Raw genomic sequence first — 10,330 nt, 5'->3', positions numbered from 1 at the left:
CCGCTCACGACCTCCACGCCGTCACGCCCGTTCGCCGTCGTGCACCGTCCACGCCGAGCAAATAGGTATAAACTAATTTTTACATTTTAGTTGCTAACTATTATCAAATAAATGTATATGTGTGGTTGTGTATTGTGATTGTGTATTGTGAAATAGAATTAGGTTTTTTGTGTGTGATTGTGTATTGTGAAATAGAGTTAGGTTTTTAGTCCTCACTTTGCATGCATTAGGTAAGTCTTCTAATTGTTTATATGGTTATTTAGGCATTAATATATATGTGTGGATATGTATATGTGTGGATGTCAGCCATCGTGCTGCTACTTATATTTACAGGCTTTGAAAACCTCCCCGTGCAGGGGAGGTGCTGCCGGATTTTTTTGTTGATAGGCTTTGGTTAAATATGTTATAGGATGGAGCAACGTGAGTGGATGTACACGGGGCGTAGAGGAAGAAACGATGTCACTACTGAATGGATTAGAAAGACCGATGATTTCGTTGAACGGGCATATGGCGAAGCTGCTAAAGGAGCGAGTCTAGTCTCATGCCCGTGCAGCAAATGTGACAACCGGAAAAGAAAACCAAAGAAGACCATGGTAGAACATATTTGGAAGAATGGATTTACGCCGGGCTATACTCGGTGGATATTTCATGGTGAAGCGCATCGTACGAGAGAGGAGGTGCTGAGACAACGTGTCGAGGATTATGACGCGGATGCGGGGGTAGCAGATATGTTGAACGACTATCAGGAGGCACAGTACACGGGAGGATGTATGGATGACGAGCCAGAGCCGACTGCAAAAGCGTTCTACGACATGTTCGACGCGGCACAGAAGCCCCTTCACGGCCAGACAAAGGTTTCTCAACTGGATGCCATTGGGCGTGTAATGGCGTTCAAGTCGCAGTATAGCATGAGTAGAGACGCATTCGATGGCTTGTTGACGGTTATTGGGAGTCTGCTTCCGGATGATCACGTTCTGCCAAAGAGCATGTACGAGGCACAGAAACTACTTCGTGCACTCAAGATGACGTATGAGCAGATTCATGCTTGTCCGAAGGGCTGCGTGCTATTTAGGAAAGAATACGCGGAGGCAAAGTACTGTCCCAAGTGTAATTCGTCTAGGTTTATGGAGGTAGACTCTGGTGATGGACAAAAGAGGCAGCTCGACATCCCCTTGACAATCCTACGACACCTTCCGTTCGTACCGAGGATCCAGCGTCTGTACATGACAGAGGAATCCGCGAAACAGATGACTTGGCACAAAAATGGAAAACGATACAATCCTGACAAGATGGTGCACGCATCAGATGGTGAAGCATGGAAACACTTTGATGACATTCACCGTGAGAAAGCCGAAGAGGCTCGTAATGTACGTGTTGCGTTGGCCACAGATGGGTTCAATCCCTATGGAATGAGCGCTGCCCCGTACACATGTTGGCCCGTGTTTGTTATCCCAATCAATCTCCCCCCTAGTGTGTGCTTTCAAAGGCAGAATATATTCGTGTCGTTGATAATTCCCGGACACCCGGGGAACAAAATGGGCGTGTACATGGAGCCTTTGATCGATGAATTGGTACGTGCCTGGGAGGAAGGGGTATGGACGTTTGACCGAGCTACCAAGACAAACTTCAGAATGCATGTTTGGTACCAGTACTCCATGCATGACTTACCGGCCTATGGGCTATTTTGTGCCTGGTGTGTTCACGGTAAGTTCCCATGCCCAGTTTGCAAGGAAGTTCTCAGGTTCATTTGGTTGAAAAAGGGTGGCAAATATTCGTCCTTCGATAAACATCGACAATTTCTTCCTGCTGACCATCCATTCCGCCTAGACATCAAGAACTTTACGAAAGGTGTCATAGTTACAGACCGCCCACCTGCAGCGATGACTTGTGCCGAAATTCGTCAACAGATAGATGGGCTCGTGGCCAATACAGAAGGTGGTTTTGTGGGATATGGTGAGCAGCATATGTGGACACATAAGTCTGGCTTGACTCGGCTCCCCTATTATGACGACCTGCTCCTTCCACACAACATTGACGTGATGCACACTGAAAAGAATGTTGCCGAGGCACTGTGGGCAACAATTATGGACATTCCTGATAAGTCAAAGGATAATGTGAAGGCAAGAGTGGATCTGGCAGCGTTATGTGATAGACCAAAACTAGAGATGAAGCCGCCAAGTGGCGGAAAGACATGGAGAAGGCCTAAGGCCGATTTCGCCCTAAGCAGGGCCCAGAGGAAGGAAGTACTTCAGTGGATCAAGATGTTGATGTTCCCTGATGGTTATGCATCTAACCTGAGTAGGGGGTGAACTTATCTACTATGCGAGTCTTAGGGATGAAGAGTCATGACTTCCACATATGGATTGAACGGATTCTTCCTGCGATGGTTCGAGGCTATGTCCCTGAGCATGTCTGGCTAGCGCTTTCAGAGTTGAGCTATTTCTTCCGTCAGCTTTGTGCAAAAGAGTTGTCTCGGACCGTTGTTGCAGACTTGGAAAGATTGGCCCCCGTGTTACTGTGTAAGCTTGAGAAGATATTTCCACCCGGCTTTTTCAATCCAATGCAGCATTTGATTCTTCATCTCCCCTATGAGGCACGAATGGGGGGCCCCGTGCAGGGACGTTGGTGCTATCCAATCGAGAGATGTCTAAAGACTATTCGAAAGAAATGTAGAAATAAATGCAAAATCGAGGCTTCCATTGCAGAGGCATACATTCTAGAGGAGGTCTCAAACTTCACAACAACTTATTATGGTGACAAACTGCCGAGCGTGCATAATCCACCCCCTCGTTACAATGATGGCGACAATGAATCGAACCTTAGCATATTTCGAGGCCAACTCGGAAGCGCAAGTGGCTCGACCACCAAGACCATGAATCATGACGAGTGGCGACATATCATGCTATACGTATTGACCAACCTTGAAGAGGTGACGCCATACATGGAACAATTTCTTCATGAATTCTGGCGTCGATCAAGGGACCCCACTCCACAGGAATATGACACTCTTCTTAGAAAGGGTGCGCGAAATGGGTTGCCCGATTTCATTTCCTGGTTCAAACGTAAGGTACGTGCTTAGTTTGTAAAAGAGATACGTCTTTGAACTCAATTTAGCATCTTTTAACTTGCGAATACTTGCAGGGCCAAAGAGATCCGTCTATGAGTGCCGAGTTGAGACAAGTAGCCAACGGCTTTGCTTATAGGGTCAAGAAATATTCTGGGTATGACGTCAATGGATACCGTTTTCGCACAACACACTACGACCAAAGTCGGCCCAATCGGAAAACAACGTGTTCTGGAGTCTTTACGCCGGGGCTTGACAATGTCGATTATTTTGGACGAATTGAAGAAATATATGAGCTCAATTTTTATGGTTCCAAACCTCTTACTCCAGTGATATTCAAATGTCATTGGTTTGACCCTCAAGTGACGAGACGGACACATTCTAATCTTGGGATAGTCGAAATTCGACAAGATTCCACCTTAGCAGGAGACGATGTCTATATCGTGGCCCAACAGGCCACACAAGTGTATTATCTCCCATATGTGTGTCAAACGAAAGAACATCTTAAGGGTTGGGATGTTGTGTATAAGGTATCGCCGCATGGGAGGTTACCTGTTCCTAACGATGAAGATTACAACTTAGACCCGGACACATATGATAGAGAGTTCTTCCAAGAAGATGGGCTAGAAGGGCGATTTGAGATAGACTTAACAGAAGCTATCGGAATGGACGTAGATATTGAAATGGTTGTTGATGAGGAGGATGATGAGGTGCAAAATGATAATGACTTAGTAATCCTTGAAGGCAATGATGAGGTTGCGTCTTCCGATGGTGTTGAGATTGAAATGCTTGATAGTGATGATGAGAGTTTTGATCCGGCTAACCCCGACACATATGAAGATTATTTTTAATCGATGTAATGCTATATGACTTTTTATTTCGCACCTGTTTTTAAATACATCTTTTTATATGTGCTTATTTGTTTACTCTTAATTGCAGGTTGTTGGACAAATATGGTTTGCGGTTTCCTGAGGAGGAGGAGGGGGAGGAGGAGTAGGACGGCGGACGATGCAGAGCAGGCAGCGCAGCAGCACGAGGCAGAGCAGGCAGCGCAGCAGCAGCCGGCGCCTCAGGACGACGACGACCAGCAGGACGACGACGACCAGCAGCAGGACGCCTCAGGTTCAGGCGGCTCTAGTTCGAGGAGCATCTACCTGCGAGGCCCCGCGAGTCTCCCGCCGCGTCCCATACTTCGGGACAGACGACCGTTGATTCGGCCGGAAGGGGAGAGGTATGTAACTTTATGTTCTTCATTCTTGTTCATATTATGTGTTCAAAATCATAATATAAACTAATACTTTTTATTTATCACTTGGACAGGTCTTGGACGGTTTTGGATTATGCTGGGGGTCATCGTCGCCCCCCCAACAACATCCTCGGCCTGCTGTGCAGGGAACACTTCCCTGGACTTGTGGAGTACGCCGGAGTGACGGGCCCAGCCTTCACCTTCGACCACTACGCCGTCGCCCCCGATGCAGTAGACCGGGACGGCAGGGAATTCAATAACAAGGCGGAGCGGGTGAAGCAAGAGCTGTGGGTAAGTCTTAGTATAATATAAAATATGTCGCATTCGTTGCAAATTCTTGAAATAATGTATGGATACATCGTTTTTGTATGCAGGATTTCTTCAGATGCGATGCTGGATACGAGGCTAGGGCGGATGTGGTGGCCACCACGTGCTGTAAGAAGCTCGTCGTGGACATGCACTATGAGGCCAGCATCCAGACCATCATCACCTACCACGGCTCCGTCCTTGGGGAGAAGGTGACCAAACCTCAAGCCCGAACCATGTCGTTGACCAGGGAGCAGTACCTGCAGGTAAAGTCATGCATGTTTGGTACCAGTACTCCATGCATGAATTTTATTTTATCTTCTGATATGCACTTTATGTGTTTACTTTGCAGGTGATTCCACATTGGTGCGCCGCACATCCTCTCTGCTGGGAGCAGATGGTGGATAGGTGGTGTTCGGCTGAGTGGGACGAGGTGCACACAGCTAGCCAGGAACGGCGTTTGCAGATGCAAGGGCCCTCGCACCACCAAGGCAGCCGGAGCCTGGGCCAATATGCCGAAGCATGGGTACGCCACCTTTTTATTTCGATATATAGCACTAAGTTAGATATTATTTCTAACTATCTCGTTGGTTTTCGTTGCAGTCGGCGTCACATGGTGGCAGGCCTTGTTCCACCTTCTCGGCCTATGCTATGGCCCATAAGGGTAAGGCGACGTCCGACGTCACCTACAACCCGGATGACGGGCCCGAGGCCTACACCAACCCCGCCGTCTACAGCCGCCTCCATGACTACACCGCCATGGCGCAGGAGGTCCATGGCCCAGACTATGATCCAAGCACCGAGCCTATCGACCCCGATGTGCTCATGAGGGTCGGAGGAGGCAAGAGACATGGGCGGTACTGGATTGCCGACGGGGCAATCGACTCGTCCTCCACTCCCACTCTGTCTCAGGTGAGAGCAAGGAGCACTGGCTCGAGCCCAGCCATTCGACCTCGGCACGACAGCTCACATCATCGCATTTCACAACTCGAGGTTAGTGCTTCTGTAACTCGTCCTTCCTTTAGTTATATACCTAGTCTTTGAGTTACTATAACGTTGGCTTGTAATATTACAGACCCAACTAGAAGAGATGGAGGCGAGGATAATGGCGGAGCGGGCGGCGGCTGATCAGAGGATGGCAGAGATGTTCCAGTACATGCAGAGCCTTGGCGCCGCACAGGGCATCGCTCCGCCACCTCCATTGTTCCCCCCAATTGACCCTACTCTCTTCCACACTCCTGTGAGTACCAAAATTGTAGTTAGATGTTTGTAATGCATCTGGTATAACACATGCTATCTCTTCTTTGTGCAGGGCCAATCTGGGGCGGCATCCAACAACCCTCCGGAAGGGTTCAGCCCAACGCAACCCCGGCCAAACCGCCCACCTCCATGAGTCGTTGTTTTAGACTTCACAACTTATGTATAATACTTATGTTTCTGTTTGATACTTATGTGAGAGCTTGCGACGTTTGAGACTTATGTTTGTGTTTAATACTTGTGTTGAACACTTATGTTTGTGATGGATATTTATGTTTGTGGTCACGGTTTTATGTTTGTGTTGGCTATTTATGTCTGTGATGATATCTGTGATGTATATATGTGATATATATGTGATATCTTCTGTTTGTGTGGATGGAAAACAAAAATCAAATAAAAAAGGTACATACTGGTCACTTTGCCGAGTGTAACACTCGGCAAAGAGGCTCTTTGCCGAGTGTCTGGGTCAAAACACTCGGCAAAGAGCACAGACCTGGGCACCGGCTTAGGTTCTTTGCCGAGTGTTATATCGCTGGCACTCGGCAAAGAGGTCGTCTTTGCCGAGTGCCAATTGGGACACTCGGCAAAGAGCCTGACATGGGGACCCTCCCTGGCGGGCTCTTTGCCGAGTGTCCCAAATGGCACTCGACAAAGAAGGCGGCTTTGCCGAGTGCTGCCAGGAGGACACTCGGCAAAGATATCTTCGTTGCCAAGTGTCAACGGTGACACTCGGCAAAGCCGCCGTCTCCGTCAACCGGCGCTGTAACGGTCGCTTTTCTTTGCCGAGTGCTCCCTGACACTCAGCAAAGATCTTCGCCGAGTGCCCGAGAAAAAGTACTCGGCAAAGAAGTCTTTGCCGATGCACTGTTTGCCGAGCCTTCTTTGCCGAGTGTTACACTCGGCAAAGCCTTTGCCGAGTGTTTTTAGGGCTTCGCCGAGTGCTTCCGGCACTCGGCGAAGCTATTGATTCCGGTAGTGCACGTCTAACCACTACAACTCATATTGGTTTGTGTTGTAAAAGAAATCATATATATATCAAATATAGAAATCATAACAATGAACGAACAACTTAATAGTATAGATATAAATGTTGCTAATATTTTATATGAATCTAATTAAATTTGATAAATTTTGACCGATACAAATACGAAGGGAGCACTGTCGATGGACAGGATGGTGTACGTGTCAGTTATATATGTTGAAGCAGTGACGGTACTGCTTGTCCTGTTGACTTGACTACACCTTCGCACAGCTGACAAGTTCAGACTAGCCGCGCTAATAAACTAGCTCTGCATGCCATCACAGCCTTGGAGAAGAACCTAGCTAGCTACCTCTAGCATGCACTAGTATATAACTGGGCTGTGATGGCCACGTTTGTCTTGATTCCAAATTGCTTCAGCACTTTGAAGTTAGGGCCTTGTTTGGTCGAGCTTCAGCTTCTCCGTTTAAAGAGTTGTTTTTTTTTTAATCTCTCATCTCGTATCCCTATGAAACTCCTGCCTGCCTGCATGCATCCATTCTCCCCAAAGCCGATGAAGATGCTTATATATTCTCCTTTATTTACAATCATATCATACCGCGTGAATCATGAAATAATCAATACATGTGGGACTGTTTGGTTCCTTTAGTCTAGGGACCAAAATTGAGTCCCTATCATGTTTAGTTATAGAGACTAAAAGTATTCAGAGCACATTAAATGAAACATAAGAAGACCAAAATACCCTTTAGCATTCTCTTGCAACAAGTGCAACTAAAATAAATGAGAGACAAAAGATGAAATTAATATCGTTTAGTCATCTTTTGAAAGACTAGAGACTAAAATAATTTAGTGTCTGTATGAGTCCTACCGTTTGACAATTGAGAAAGACTAAAGGAGACCAAAATAAAGGGACTAATTTTTAGTCCCTTAAACCAAACATAGCCATAGTACGTATGTATTTGTTTAGGTCAGACATATAATATACATGCGGCCCTGTGAAACATACTTATTATTGTATAGTCTGTTTCCATTTAAGGAACAGATAGCTACCATAATGTAATTAACTAGCTCCTTGATTAGATAAGAAAGCAATCTGGAGAGACAGAGACAGATAGAGAGAGAGAGAAAGATCACTGCTGCATATACTGTGTATAATTAATTAGCTATATATAGTCTGGAGTTACAAGTTAAATTATTCTCAATGTTGATGCTAGCTAGTACTACTATATATATGAAATTAGGTTTGAGGGTGCATGCCTGCTGGGATGGGGAAATCTGCAGCTCAAAGGACAACTGATATATATTGTCCAAGCATGGAGCAGAATCTTTGCATTGTCCATTACCAGCTAGCTAGGAGTCACTGGTATGTGACATTTTGGGCGCGCGTCAACATGGTCTTGAAAAAAAAATGCAATAAAAAGTCGATCGTGTGTGTTTAATTTTGAAAGGGTGATTATATTAGCAGATATATATAAATATATATATGGATGGCCTACATCTATGTCTAATAAGGAAGCAACTGCTTGTCTACCCGAGGAGGGAAGGTGCACATTGGCTGAAGCAGGAAACCTAGGAATTCAATGCTCTCAGCTCCTGCTTATTGCTTTCGTCATACACACACATTCATGACTCATGACTCATGACAGAGAGAGAGAGAGAGAGAGAGAGAGAGAGAGAGAAGGTCTTGATAGCTAGGTTCAAGTAGTGCAGCATGCACTAGCTACCTCTCATTGTCCACAAGAAATATGCAAGCTCATGCTCCATCCATCCCCTTCAATATTGACCAAGCTGAATTCTCTACTACCAATACTCTAGTACATATAAACTATATATATATGACATGACACTACCGATTTGATGGATGGGCAGAGTTGATGACGAGTCGTAGTACGTACTACTCCTGGTTAATAAGAGAAGAGGAGTGCGTGGCCGGATTAATTCTATGAGTAGTGTGCAGCCTGGGGTAAATAATCGGATCAATCTTTGCCTTCATATATATATACTTAATGTTGGACGAGGCCGGTAATTTGCATTGGTAATAACTAATAAGAAGCCATGCATGGGGCCGGTTGGCGGCAGAATTCCCAACGGCGCGGCGCGGCGTCATAAATACAGTAGGAGAGATCTACTACTAGTACTGCTACTCTGTAGGTACCGTACCATGCATGCGCAAGTTGAGAACGAGGAAGAGAGATGAATGAATGAAAGGAACCTGAAAAGAGGAGAGAAAGAATACAGGTAATGTAGCAGCAGCCAGCAGCGGCAGGCCTGGACCTAGGGATGCGTGAGATAAAGCCTGCAGGAGCTTCACGAGGCCGCAGGCAGCCGCAGGAGAGGAGAGGAGAGACTTTCTTTGTGCAGAGAGAGAGAGAGAGAGGCAGGCAGCGATGGAGACAGAGAGAGAGAGCGCTCGGCATCGGCATCGGCTTCGGCATGCCATTCTCTCTCCTGCAGCTGCTGATAGCATGGCAATGGCATGCAGTACTGAAACTGGTAGTACTCGCACCCACATCAGCCTTGCATATGCATGCGTCGCCTGTCTTCTTCTTCCTCTGGCCTGGCCTGCTCTGCTGTGTGTCCTGCGGTTGCTGTTGCTGCACCTGCTGCACCCCCCGACCCGATCCATCGCCATTATTCTATTCTATTGCTCTCTCGTGCATGCTGCATCACCATTGCCATATTTAGTAACCACCATATCCCATCATGGGCAGACCCCACCTCGTGCCCTAGTTACTAGTTACCCCCTCCTCCATCCGCCGGCTCCCCTTCCGCAATAAATACCCGGCCGGATATGATGATGATATCAGAGGAGGGACAGGGATTTTTTGTTTTCACAATTAATAATATACAAGAAAACGCATCATATATTCATATAGAGTACTGTCGTCGCTTGCGTGACTATACTGCTCCTTTGCTTTTGTCTTTAGTCACATTATTTCTAACTTGGTCAGAGTTAAACAAGTCTAACTTAATTAATTACGGATAAACCCGCCAATGATAGGACGACGATCCTCCGTGAGATTGAGACAAAGAGAATGACAAAGTCATGGATCAACATATGTGTACGTTGTTGACATGGTTTTTAGTCGCATCGAAGCTACGCGCTATGCCTTTTTTATTATTATAAAGGAATCATTTTTATTAATAACCAAGGGCAATACTTCAAAGAGATGCAAAGTCTTGGTTCAATTTCCGGCTTCTATTAAACACATATTACACAACCATGTTACAAAAGAGAGATCAACTGCACTCTAGCTAGCTAGTGGTCTTTAATCTGGAGACTAGATCGCCACCCATATATATGTTTGGGGAAGACTCATTGGCCATTCACAACAAAAGTTGTGTGATCCCTTCATAACCTATATTCCTGTCAATCCGCTCGTTAATTGGAGAATAGTCCAGCTCAAGAACCTATGCCCTATAGTATACATATACTTCATAGAGAAAAAAGACCAAGTTATTTCTGCTTACATACACC

The sequence above is a fragment of the Zea mays genome, chromosome 6, assembly GCF_902167145.1.
Source record: "Zea mays cultivar B73 chromosome 6, Zm-B73-REFERENCE-NAM-5.0, whole genome shotgun sequence".
In the NCBI taxonomy this organism is placed as follows: domain Eukaryota; kingdom Viridiplantae; phylum Streptophyta; class Magnoliopsida; order Poales; family Poaceae; genus Zea; species Zea mays.
The sequence above is the reverse complement of the archived record's forward strand: the minus strand, read 5'-3'. Positions refer to the sequence as shown.